Source organism: Rhinolophus ferrumequinum, chromosome 8 (genome assembly GCF_004115265.2).
Source record: "Rhinolophus ferrumequinum isolate MPI-CBG mRhiFer1 chromosome 8, mRhiFer1_v1.p, whole genome shotgun sequence".
NCBI lineage: Eukaryota > Metazoa > Chordata > Mammalia > Chiroptera > Rhinolophidae > Rhinolophus > Rhinolophus ferrumequinum.
In genome coordinates this window covers 26,035,434-26,048,118 of record NC_046291.1, presented here as the reverse complement: position 1 = coordinate 26,048,118, position 12,685 = coordinate 26,035,434, and the positions used below count along the sequence as shown (strand labels likewise).

General features: G+C 38.5%; 1 pseudogene; it reads left to right on the top strand.

The window, feature by feature from the left end:
• The first annotated feature begins 2,363 nt into the window (after window positions 1-2,363).
• On the top strand, window positions 2,364-12,238 carry LOC117025965 (S-formylglutathione hydrolase-like; annotated as a pseudogene).
• Window positions 12,239-12,685: the final 447 nt, after the last annotated feature.

Genomic DNA, 12,685 nt, shown 5'->3' with positions numbered 1-12,685 from the left:
TCTTTTTAATGGCTAAGCAGCATTCCATTACATGGATGAGAAAATGTTCATTTAAATGGTTCTAGATTGTTGTTTTCAGTTTATTTTTGTAAGTATAAAAACCCTGCCACTACTATTCCTTTGAATAGAGTTTGTTCAATATTCATGATTATTTTCTTGGGATAATTTCCTAGAAATGAAATTGTTGGAACAAAGCTTATGTGCATTTTTAATTAGTGCTTTTTCTAATATAGACCAAATTGGTTTTATAATTAGTTGTTTTATCACAAAAATGCAGCAGAAATTTTACAGATGGCTCTTTCTTATATTGGTCCATAATAAGAAGCTGAGGCTAATTTTTGTTCTGTCATATTGTGAAAGGCAACTCCATTGAGGATAAAAAAGCAACATAGTACACTTATGCATTTTTCTGGAAGTCTATATTTTTTGTCTGTCTACCCCATTAGAAAGTAAGTCCCATGAAGAGAAGGACTTTATTTCTGTTTTGTTTTGTTTTGTTATTAGTGTGTTTCCAGTACCTATATCTAGCACAGAGTAGCTACTCAATAAATAATTGTTGAATGAATAAATTAACGACTCTCCTTTTTATAGGTGCTGTAGCTAACAGTACAAAGTGGGGTCATTAATGAGTGCTTGATTTGCATGGTGTTAAGTAGAGGGCCATTGGTGGGGTAGTGGTGAGGCAGGAAATGCAAGTTAATTTTATATTGATTGGTAAGAAACATTTAATTATCACATGTATCTGTTCAGGTCCTCCAGGAAGAAACACTGGGATAGAATTAGAAATGCAAAGGACTAATTGTGAAGCATAGTTGTCCAATAAAAATGCCTGTGAAACATAAAGAGAGTGGGGAGCAAGAGTAGGCAGAGAGTATTCAGATGCAGTGTATGTCTGACACCTGTGAAAGGAGAGGAGGGGAAGGGAAAGGAGCAGTATTGGGTGGGAAGAGCCACAGACTATGGTGTAGTCTTGACCAGCCCCCAAAAGGGCTCCACTGTAAAGATATCTAATAGAAGAGTTCCACATTGGGCAGCAATGGCTCAGTCACTGGCTGGGGGCTGTCCAGGAGTCTCATGGGCTCAACTCACTTAGTGGCTCCTGAAGGTGTTACAGCTAGAGGCTGTCAGCTAACTGTCCTCCTCACTGCTAACCAGCAAGTTCTGCTTAAAGGGAGATCCAAGAGGCACACCTCCATGGTTAACGGTAACCACAGTCCTCTGTTTGAACCATGCAGATCCACTTCTCCATACACATTTGGGGAGCAGCTTCGCTAGGCTTTGTTACAGAGTACTGCCTCTAAACTTGTATCTTAGCAGGCCATTTTACTGCTCTTGCAGGGATGGTTGCGTTTTGCATGGTATCGTATATGACATGACCAATGGATTCCATGGTCATGGGCCCACTACTGTACTTGCTTTGCTGTGAATTAGGATGGTTGACATGTTGTGTGCCATATTATGGCTGCAGATCAGTTATCCTAAGCCCCCAGATCGTGATGCTGACAGGAAAGTTGAAGGCAGAAAAGATAACCCCTTACTTGAAATTAGTATCTATTCCTTGGAGAATGAATCACTGGCCCTTCCAGGACATAAGGGGTCCAAAGTCATCAACTTGCCACCAAGTGGTAAAGTGGTCCCCTTGAAAAGTTGTGCTATATCGTGGGTTCAATATTGTTTGCAGGTTAGACATATTCTTTATTGTTCTCAGGTTAGACATTCAGAGGTAACAGTATCTAGATTGACCATGATAAGTAAAAGTCCATATGGGCTTTGGGGCCCCTGTGTGGCCTCTATCTCTGACATGGTGGTTACTCTATTTGCATGCCCATCTTTCAGTTTGCAAGTGGTTGATGGTGAAGGCTGGCTTATGTCTACTGGCTAAATCATTTTATCTACTTGGTTGTTTATTGTGTATTCTGTGGTGGGTATTAACATGTGAAACAAAAATCTTTACACTTCGTGCCCGTTCCCATATGTCCAGCCACTTGCTTCTACCTCAGAACTTTTTGCTCCAAACTCCCAGAATTTTACTTCTGGATGCTGGACCAGCTTATCAGGCCATTCATCCTGTCCATGATTCTATATCTGTATTCTCACCTTGGACCATTTCTCGTTTCATACAAAGTCAATGATCAGGTATACCAGCTGAAAGCTCTAGCCATTATAAAGTTTTTCTCTCAGCACTTTTTCAACATCACTTCCATTTATTTGGGACTGTAATGTAGCCTCCATTTATTCTGAGCTTTTACCCACAGTCAGAGCCAATCCATTTGTAAACCAAACTCAGGTTTTTTCCTCCTGATCATGTGGGGCCATCCACCAAAGGATAAGGTATAAGCTAAAGGAGGAGCATGGGTGCAACCATGGAAGGTAAGGGGGAGTCTGGACTACTTCCTCAGGCAGCTTACGCATGATCTGCGTCCTGCTTGAGCTTGATCCCCGGTGACTCTTTTTCATTTTATAAGGGGCTTCGGCTGGGAGTTACATGCCGCTACCTGGTCTCTACTGTTTCCGACACCCATTACCACCACTGCTATGAACTGGCTACTTGTTGTGACTGCCTCTTCTACAATCAGCCCTAACCTGCAGAGGAAGGCCACCACTGAATATCTTAGTGACATGAGTGCCCCTCTCACCACTGTATTTCTGAGGGCCTTTGTGAATGGTGTGTCTTCTAGGTTTTCCTGTGGAACATAATCCTCTGATTGGTCTTCTGGCCCCACATAATGTATGCATGCCAGCATGTCCAGTTCCCTGAGCCTTTTAATTACTTTCTCCACTGCCTGCCATGGCAACTCAGGTATTTCAAATTTACTTAGCATGGACCATTGCTTTCTCCAGGTTTTCAAAGCCACCCTACCAGTGAGTTTGTCCCATCCTTTTGGGTCCTTGCCAGGGTGTCAAATCTTACATTCTGAGTTTATTGACTTAGGACATAAGTCAATATGTCAATAAACTCTTGCTTGTATAGTTGATCAATCACACTCAAAACCCAATCCTATTTCTTTTGCTAGTACATCTTAGCACCCTTGAACCTTAGCACCCTTAGAACCCTTGCAGCTCCTTCAGGGTGTAATCTCTTCTTGCCTTATCATTTCCAGCACATGCCCAGTTGTGTTATGCTTTCATACTAGTTATTGATCTGGCAGCCAGGTGAGGTGGTCGGGACAACTTCTGAGGGGGGACCAGTTGTTTGCAGGGGAGAGGTCTCTGTAATGGCTTTCTGCATAGGGAATGTCCTAACGCAGAACCAGCCCTCATGGGGGAAATGCTAGCTCTTATTAGGGAGAAGAAAGTATCCTCTGAAATCTCAGAGCCAGAGTCCTTTAGGGATCCATCTCTATCCCATGTTTCAGGGTCCTGTATTTTCTAGCCAGAGCCTTAGAATAACAGACTTTCCTTGTCTGAGTATTCAATAGTCTTTGAAGTTTGGTTGCTGAATTTGTTCCAAAGCTGAGTCTGTTCTCTCACTGCAGGAGATGAGTTTCTTTGTAAGTTGTCAGATAGGTCCTTTGACTCTCATGCTTAGTTTTTAAATGTTAACTGCCTTCAGTTTCTCATTGTCTTTTTGTATCCCTTAATAATAACAAGCCAATTCCATTGTCCTTGTATGTATTGTTCACTCTCAAACACCTGAATTATTGCACTGGCCTGAGAAGTCTCCTACATCAGAACCCTCTCCTGAGTCACGGCTGGTAAAAGTTCGGTGACTAGGCTGCTACCTTGTGTCAGGGACCATCAATGCCTCTGGGGCAAGGGGTCATCATTTGCAGCTGAGCAGTGAGTAACCTAGTCTCAAACTCATCTTGCTGTCTGCTGTCTTAGACCACTCTCAGTATCAACTGACTGAGTTTGCATTCTCTGAGAAGATGCCAAGTCCAAATCGGCAACTCGAGATTCATGGGAGTAACCCCGGGACATACAAAAGGGAGAGGTGAGGAATAGGGAGGTGAGGAGAGGTAAAAGGAAGATGAAGTAAATAGGAAGAGCCAGGACCAGTCAATTCAGAGGAGAGCTCTGGCATAAGGACTGCTGGTTGAGGGGGGTCCCATGTTGTGCTGATGGCCAGCCCTTTATTCACCTGCCATGCTCAGTTATTGGCTTAGGGCTGCCAGGAAGAATGGGACACTTCCTAAAGGTGCTAGAGCTGGAGACTGTCAGCTGACTGCATTCCTTATGCTGATTGTCAAGTTCTTTCTCAAAGGCAGAGCCAAGTGGCACACATCTATGGTGACCACATCAGTTATTTACATATAAACCCAGGTGTGCTAGGTAGATAATGACTCTCAAAAATATGTTCACCTCCTAAGCCCTGGAACTTGTGAAATAACTGTCTTGTAAAAAGAACCTTTGCAGATATGATTAAAATAAGGATCTTGAGATAATATTATCCAGGAGGACTCTAAATGCCATCCTGTGTCCTTATTAGAAAGAGGCAGAGAGAGATTACAAACACACACACACACACACACACACACACACACACACACACACAGTGATGTGAAGACAGAGACAGAGATTGGATTAATGTGGCCAAGGAATGCCAGCAGCTACAAAAGCTGCACGAGGACAGGGAATGAATTCTCCCGCAGAATCCCCGGAGTGAGTACAGCCCTACTGACACCTTGATTTCAAACTTTTGGTTTCCAAAACTGTGAGAGAATAAATTTCTATTGTTCTAAGCCACAAATTTGTGTTTGGTTGTTATAGCACCCACAGGATACTAATGCACCAGGTTTATGGTTTCTTATTTTATGTAATTTTTGTTGAGATATAATTCACATACCATAAAATTCACCCTTTAAAATTGTATAGTTAAGTAATTTTCCAGTGTAGGAAAAGTTGTACCAACTTTACCACTATCCAATTCCAGAACGTTTTCATCACCCCCATACCCATTGCAGCAACTTCCCACTTCCCCTGCCCCCAGGCCCTAGCAATCACTAATCCACTTTATATCTCTATGGATTTGCCTATTCTGAACCTTTTATGTAAATGGAATCACACAAATGTGACCTTTTCATCTGACTTCTTTCACTTAGTATAATGTTTTCAAGGTTCAGCCATGTTCTGGCATGAATCAGTACTTCATTTCTTTTTATGGCTAAATAACATTTCATTGTATGGATATTCCCCATTATGTTTATCTGTTCATCAGTGATGGACACTTAGATAAAATTTCTTGAAATCAAACTTCTAGAGGGGAAATTTTTCTGTTAGAACCTTATGTTACCCTGATGTCAGTATGAGTCATCCTTCCTCTTAATATTTTGAAAAAAATCCCAGTTCCAAACCTAAGTACCCTCAATCTTTCTACGGATTCATTTTTGACATTTTTGAAAAGTCAGGTTTATTGAAGTTTAATTTACACAGAGCAAAATTCATCCTTTTTAATATACAGTACTGTGAGTTCTGACAAATACATGTAGTCATGTAACCATCACCAAAATCAATTTATAGAACAATTTCAATACACGAGAAGCCCCCAAGGCGCTTTCCCAATCACATCCTCCTCACTGCTTTCTAAAGGGAACCACTCTCCTAACATTTATAGTGATTCCTGCCTTGCTTCTCTGTACACTTACCGTCTAACAGGAGTTTAGTTTTAATACATTAGAGTTTAATTTTGCCTGTCTTTGAACTTTATACATAATTGGACAGTTTGAATTCTTTTGTCTGGCCTTTTTTAAACAAGATTTTTATTAAAATATAGCTAACATAAAATATTATATTAGTTTCAGGTATATATCATAGTTATTCAACAGTACCCACCTAGCACTAGCATAGTTATTACAATATTCTATTCCCTATGCTAAAGAAGTGATCACTATGGTACTGGCATAAAAACAGACACATAGATCAGTGGAACAGAACAGAGAGCCCAGAAATAAATCCATGGCTACATGGGCATTTAATCTACGACAATGGAAGCAAAAATTTACTGTGGGGTAAAGACAGTTTATTCAATAAATGGTGCTGGGAAACCTGGACAGACACATGCTGGACCACAAATAATGGTCCTGGACAGACAATGGACAGACAAATAATGAAGTTGGACCACCTCCTTACACCATATACAAAAATAAATTCAAAATGGCTTAAAGACTTAAATGTAAGATCTGAAACCATAAAATTCCTAGAAGAAAATATAGGAAGAAACTTTACAGACATTATCTGGAGTAAGATTTTTACTGATATATCCCTTCAGGCAAGGGAAGTAAGAGAAAAAATAAACGTGTGGGATTACATCAAACTAAAAAGTTTTTTCACAGCAAAGGAAACCATTAGTAAAACAAAAAGAAGTCCTACTGAAAGGGAAAAGATATTTGCTAATGATGTATCCGATAAGGGGTTAATATCCCAAATTTATAAAAAGCTCAACTCCAAAAAAACAACCCAATTAAAAAATGGGCAGAGGGCATGAAGAGATATTTTTCTAAAAAGAACATACAGATGGCAAACAGACATGAAAAAATGCTCAACCTCACTAACCATCAGAGAAATGCAAATAAAAACCACAATGAGATACCACTTCATCCCAGTCAAAATGGCTATCATCAATAAATCAACAAACAACAAGTGCTGGCGTGGATGTGGAGAAAAGGGAACCCTTGTGCACTGTTGGTGGGATTGCAGATTGGTGCAGCCACTATGGAAAAAACAGTATGTTCTATTTCTTTAAAAAATGCCATTGGGATTTTGATGGGGATTGCATTAAATCTGTATATTGCTTTGGGTAATATGGCCATTTTAACTATGTTGATTCTTCCAATCCATGAGCATGGAATATCTTTCCATCTCTTTGTGTCTTCTTCAATTTCTTTCAAAAATGTCTTACAGTTTTCAGCATATAGGTCCTTCATATCCTTGGTTAAGTTTATTCCTAGGTATTTTATTCTTTTTGCTGCAATTTCAAAAGGAATTGTTTTTTTGTATTTCTTTTTCTGAGATTTCATTGTTAGTATATAGGAATGCAATGGACTTTTGTACGCTGATTTTGTAGCAAGCAACTTTACTGTATTCGTTGATTATTTCTAATAGCTTTTTGGTGGAGTCTTTAGGGTTTTCTATATATAGCATCATGTCATCTGCAAAGAGTGATAATTTAACTTCTTCATTCCCAATGTGGATGCCTTTTATTTCTTTCTCTTGTCTGATTGCTCTGGCAAGGGTTTCCAACACTATGTTGAAAAGCAGAGGTGATAGGGGACAGCCCTGTCGTGTTCCTGAACGTAGAGCATTTTTTCAAGAAATAGAACAAAACATCATCAGATTTGTTTGGAACCACAAAAGACCCCGAATAGCCAAAGCAATTTTAAGAAAAAAGAACAATACTGGAGGTATCACACTCCCTGACTTTAGCTTGTACTACAGGGCTACAAAAATCAAAACAGCATGGTATTGGCAGAAAAACAGACACATAGACCAATGGAATAGAATTGAGAACCCAGAAATAAAACCACATAAATATGGACTGATAATTTTTGACAAAGAAGCTAAAAACATACAATGGAGGAAAGACAGCCTCTTCAAAAAATGGTGCCGGGAGAATTGGAAAGCCACGTGCAAAAGAATGAAACTGGACTGCTATCTGTCACCATGTACCAAAATTAATTCAAAATGGATCAAAGACTTAAGCATAAGACCTGACACAATAAACTGCGTAGAAGAAAACATAGGTACTAAACTTATGGACCTTGGGTTCAAAGAGCATTTTATGAATTTGACTCCAAAGGCAATGGAAGTAAAAGCTAAAATAAATGAATGGGACTATATGAAACTTAAAAGCTTCTACACAGCAAAAGAAACCATTGACAAAATAAAGAGGCAAGTAACTGAATGGGAGAAGATTTTTGCAAACAGTGCCTCCGATAAGGGGCTAATATCCAAAATATACAAGGAACTCATGAAACTCAACAACAAAAAAACAAACAACCCAATTGAAAAATGGGCAGAGGACTTGAAGAGACATTTCTCCAAAGAGGACATACAAATGGCAAATAGACATATGAAAAAATGCTCAATATCACTAATCATCAGAGAAATGCAAATAAAAACCACAATGAGATATCACCTCACCCCAGTCAGAATGGCTATCATCAACAAGACAAATAGTAACAAGTGTTGGAGAGGCTGTGGAGAAAAAGGAACCCTCATACACGGTTGGTGGGAATGCAGACTGGTGCAGCCGTTATGGAAGGCAGTGTGGAGGTTCCTCAAAAAATTACGAATAGAATTACCATATGACCCAGCAATCCCTCTCCTGGGTATCTACCCAAAAAATCTGAAAACATTTATCCATAAAGACATGTGTGCTCCAATGTTCATTGCAGCTTTGTTTACGGTGGCCAAGACATGGAAACAACCAAAATGTCCTTCGATAGATGATGGATAAAGAAGTTGTGCTATATATACACAATGGAATATTATTCGGCAGTAAGAAAAGATGATATAGGAACATTTGTGACAACATGGATGGATCTTGAGAGTATAATGCTAAGCGAAATAAGCCAGAAAGAAAAAGCAGAGAACCATATGATTTCACTGATATGTGGTATATAAACCAAAAACAACAAAAGAACAAGACAAACAAATGAGAAACAAGAACTCATAGACACAGACAATAGTTTAGTGGTTACCAGAGGGTAAGGGGGGTGGGGGGTGGGAGATGAAGGTAAGGGGGATCAAATATATGGTGATGGAAGGAGAACTGACTTCGGGTGGTGAACACACAATGGGATTTATAGATGATGTAATACAGAATTGTACACCTGAAATCTATGTAATTTTACTAACAATTGTCACCCCAATAAATAAAAAAAACCCCAAAAAACAAAAAACAAAACAGTATGGAGGTATCTCAAAAATCTAAAAATGGAACTGCCTTATGATCCAGCAATTCCACTCCTAGGTATCTATCCAGAGAAATCCAAAACGCTAATTCAAAAAAGTTTATGCACCCCTATGTTCATTGCAGCACTATACACAATAGCCAAGACATGGAAACAACCGAAATGCCATCGGTAGATGACTGGATTAAGAAACTGTGGTACATTTATACAATGGAGTATTATGCAGCCATAAAGAAGAAAGAAATCTTACCATTTGCAACAACATGGATGGACCTAGAGAACATTATGTTAAGTGAAATAAGTCAGACAGAGAAAGACAAATACCATATGATCTCACTTATATGTCGAATCTAAAGAAAAGAATAAATGAATGAACTAATCAGAAACAGTCTCAGAGACATAGAGGAAAAACTGAGGGTTGCTAAATGGGAGGGGGGTAGGGATAAGGGGGAAGGTAAGAGGATTAGAGAGCACAATCAGTAACCACAAGATGGTCACGGGGTTACAAAAGTCAATTTGGGGAATGTAATCAATAATGTTGTAAAGATTTTGTAGGGTATCCGATGGACACTTGTCTCGTTAGGGAGACCTCAGGGAAGATGTAGATGCCTGATCACTGCACTGTACACCTGAAGCTGAAGCTGAACAATAATGAATGTCAACTACAAGTTTATATATAAAATGTATATAGTTACAAGAAGTGGAGTACAGCATTAGGAATACAGACAGTGGAAATGTAATGGCTGTGTGCGATGTCAGAGGGATAGTGGATGGGGAGAGGGGTTGACACAGTGTGAGGGATATAAATGATAAATGTCTAACTATTACATTTTTTTGTGCACCTGAAACTAATAAAAAAAAGAAAAAGAAGCGATCGCTATGATAAGCTCAGCAACCATCTGACACTGTACCATGCTATCATAATGTTATTGACTATATTTCCTATGTTGTATATTACATCCCCAAGACTTATTTGTTGTATACCTGGAACTTTGAACCTCTTATTCCATTTTATCTTCCCCCACCTGTTTTGAGTTTTTAATTACAGTTGACATTCAATATTATTTTACTGTGTTTCCCCGAAAATAAGACCTAGCTAGACCATCAGCTCTAATGTATCTTTTGGAGCAAAAATTAATGTAAGACCCTGTTTTAAAATATAATATATACTATGTTATATAAGACCCGGTATATTATATTATATTATATTATATTATATTATATTATATTATATTATATTATATTATATTATATTACATTACATTATATTATAGATCGGGTCTTATATTAAAATAAGACCGGGTTTTATATTAATTTTTGCTCCAAAAGACACATTAGAGCTGATGGTCCGGCTAGGTCTTATTTTCGGGGAAACATGGTATATTAATTTCAGGTGTACAGCCTAGTGGTTAGACTTTATATTATTTATAAAATGATCACCCTGATTAGTATCCACATGGCACTATACATATTATTGATTATATTCCCTAAGCTTTACTTTACATCCTCATGACTATTTTAAAACTATCAATTTGTATTTTTTTTTTTACCAATTTGTGCTTCTTAATCCCTTCACCTTTTTCACCCCGCCCCAACCCCCTCCCATCTATCACCCCAACATATCTAGTACCCATCTGACACCATACATAGTTATTACAATACTATTGACTGTATTCCTTATGCTCTACCCTACATCCCCATGACTACTGTGTAACAACAAATTTGTGCTTCTTAATCCCTTCCCCTTTTTCACCCACCCTTAAGCCCCCTCACATCTGGCAACCATCAAAATGTTCTCTGTATCTGTGAGTTTGTTTCTATTTAATTTGTTTTTTTTTTCCTGTAGATTCTACTTAAAAGTGAAATCATATGACATTTGTCTTTCACTGTCTGACTTACTGCACTCAGCACCATACTCTCTAGGTTCATCCATATTTTCCCAGAGGGCAAGATTTCATTCTTTTTTACGGCTGAGTAATATTCCACTATATGTATGTACCACTTTTACTTTATGCATTCATTCAGTCAGGGACACCCAGGTTGCCTTAATATCTTGGCTGTTGTAAATAATGCTGCAATGAATATAGATGAGCATGTCCCCTCAAAGCAGTATTTTGAGTTTGTTCGGATAAATACCCAGAAGTGGGATTACTGGGTTCTTCTTTGTCTCTTGTTCTCGTCTATTTTAAAGTCTATTTTGTTTAATATAAGTATTGCTACCTTAGCTTTTTGGCTTTCATTTTCATGAAATATCTTTTTCCATCTCTACGTTCAGTCTGTGTATGTCTTTCCATCTGAAGTGAGTCTTTTGCAGGGAGCCAATGTAAGGGTCCTGTTTTCTTATCCATTCGGCCACCCTATGTTTTTGATAGGAGCATTTAATCCATTTACATTTAAAGTAATTGTTGAGTTTCCACCGCTGCTTTTCTTCCCTCCACCTGCACCTCCACTCCAGGATCGTCTACCCTTTGGTGCAAATAAAAAAGCAAGTAGCAATTGGACAAGAAAAGAATGGCTTTGGGTCAAGAAAAGAATGGCTTTCAGAAGAATGAAAATCTGCTGAAACAGATTTTCAGCAATAAGCATTGCAGAAACTTTTTTGAACATGACAGTACTGAACTGCAAAACGAAATTTGCTATCTACCTACCACCAAAGGCAGAAACTTGAAAATGCCCTGCGCTATATTGGAAGTCTGGTTTAACTTGCACAGGACAGAGTTTTATATCAAAATCTGGTTATCATCAGGCTGCCTCAGAACATGGTCCTGTCATTGCCCCAGATACCAGTCCGTGTGGCTGCACTATTAAAAGAAAAGATGAGAGCTGGGACTTTGGCACAGGTGCTGGGTTTTATGTGGATGCCACTGAAGAACCTTGGAAAACGAACTACAGAATGTACTCTTATGTAACAGAGGAGTTTCCCTAACTCATATACGCCAATTTTCCAGTGGACCCCCAAAGGATGTCTATTTTTGGCTACTCCATGGGAGGCCACGGAGCTCTGATTAGTGCTTTAAAGAATCCTGGAAAATACAAATCTGTGTCAGCATGTGCTCCAATTTCCAATCCAGTGCTCTGTCCTTGGGGTAAAAAGGCCTTTAGTGGATATTTGGGAACAGATCAAAGTAAATGGAAGGCTTATGATGCTACTCATCTTGTGAAATCCTATCCAGGTTCTCAATTGGATGTACTAATTGATCAAGGAAAAGATGAGCAGTTTATTTCAGATGGACGGTTACTACCTGATAATTCATAGCTGTCTGTACAGAAAAGAAAACCTCTGTTGTTTTTAGATTACAAGAGGGTTATGATCATAGCTACTACTTCATTGTAACCTACTTTACTGATCACATCAGAGACATCATGCAAAATACCTGAATGCATGAAAAACTTCAGAAAAGAGAATCTCTTCAGGACTGTAAAGATTGTAATAAGCAGAATTGCAGGGAAAAAAGATTTCAAAATACTATATTTTATAATGCTGAAAATGCTTCACTCTGTAGTTAAATCACCTTCTGAATAAATATATGAAACGTGAAAAAAAAGTAATTGTTGATAGATAATGTAGTTATTGCCATTTTGTTACTCATATTTTTTATTTTTATTTATTTTTTCTTCTTAAAAAAGTCCCTCTAAGATTCCTTGTAATACTGGTTTGGTGGTGATGAACTCCTTTAGCTTTTTCTCGTCTGGGAAGCTGTTTATATGTCCTTCGATTCTACATGATAGCTTTGCTGGTTAGAGTAATCTTCATTGTAAATACTTGCTTTTCATCACTTTGAATATTTTGTGCCAATCCCTTCTGGCCTGCAAATTTTCTGTTTAGAAATCAG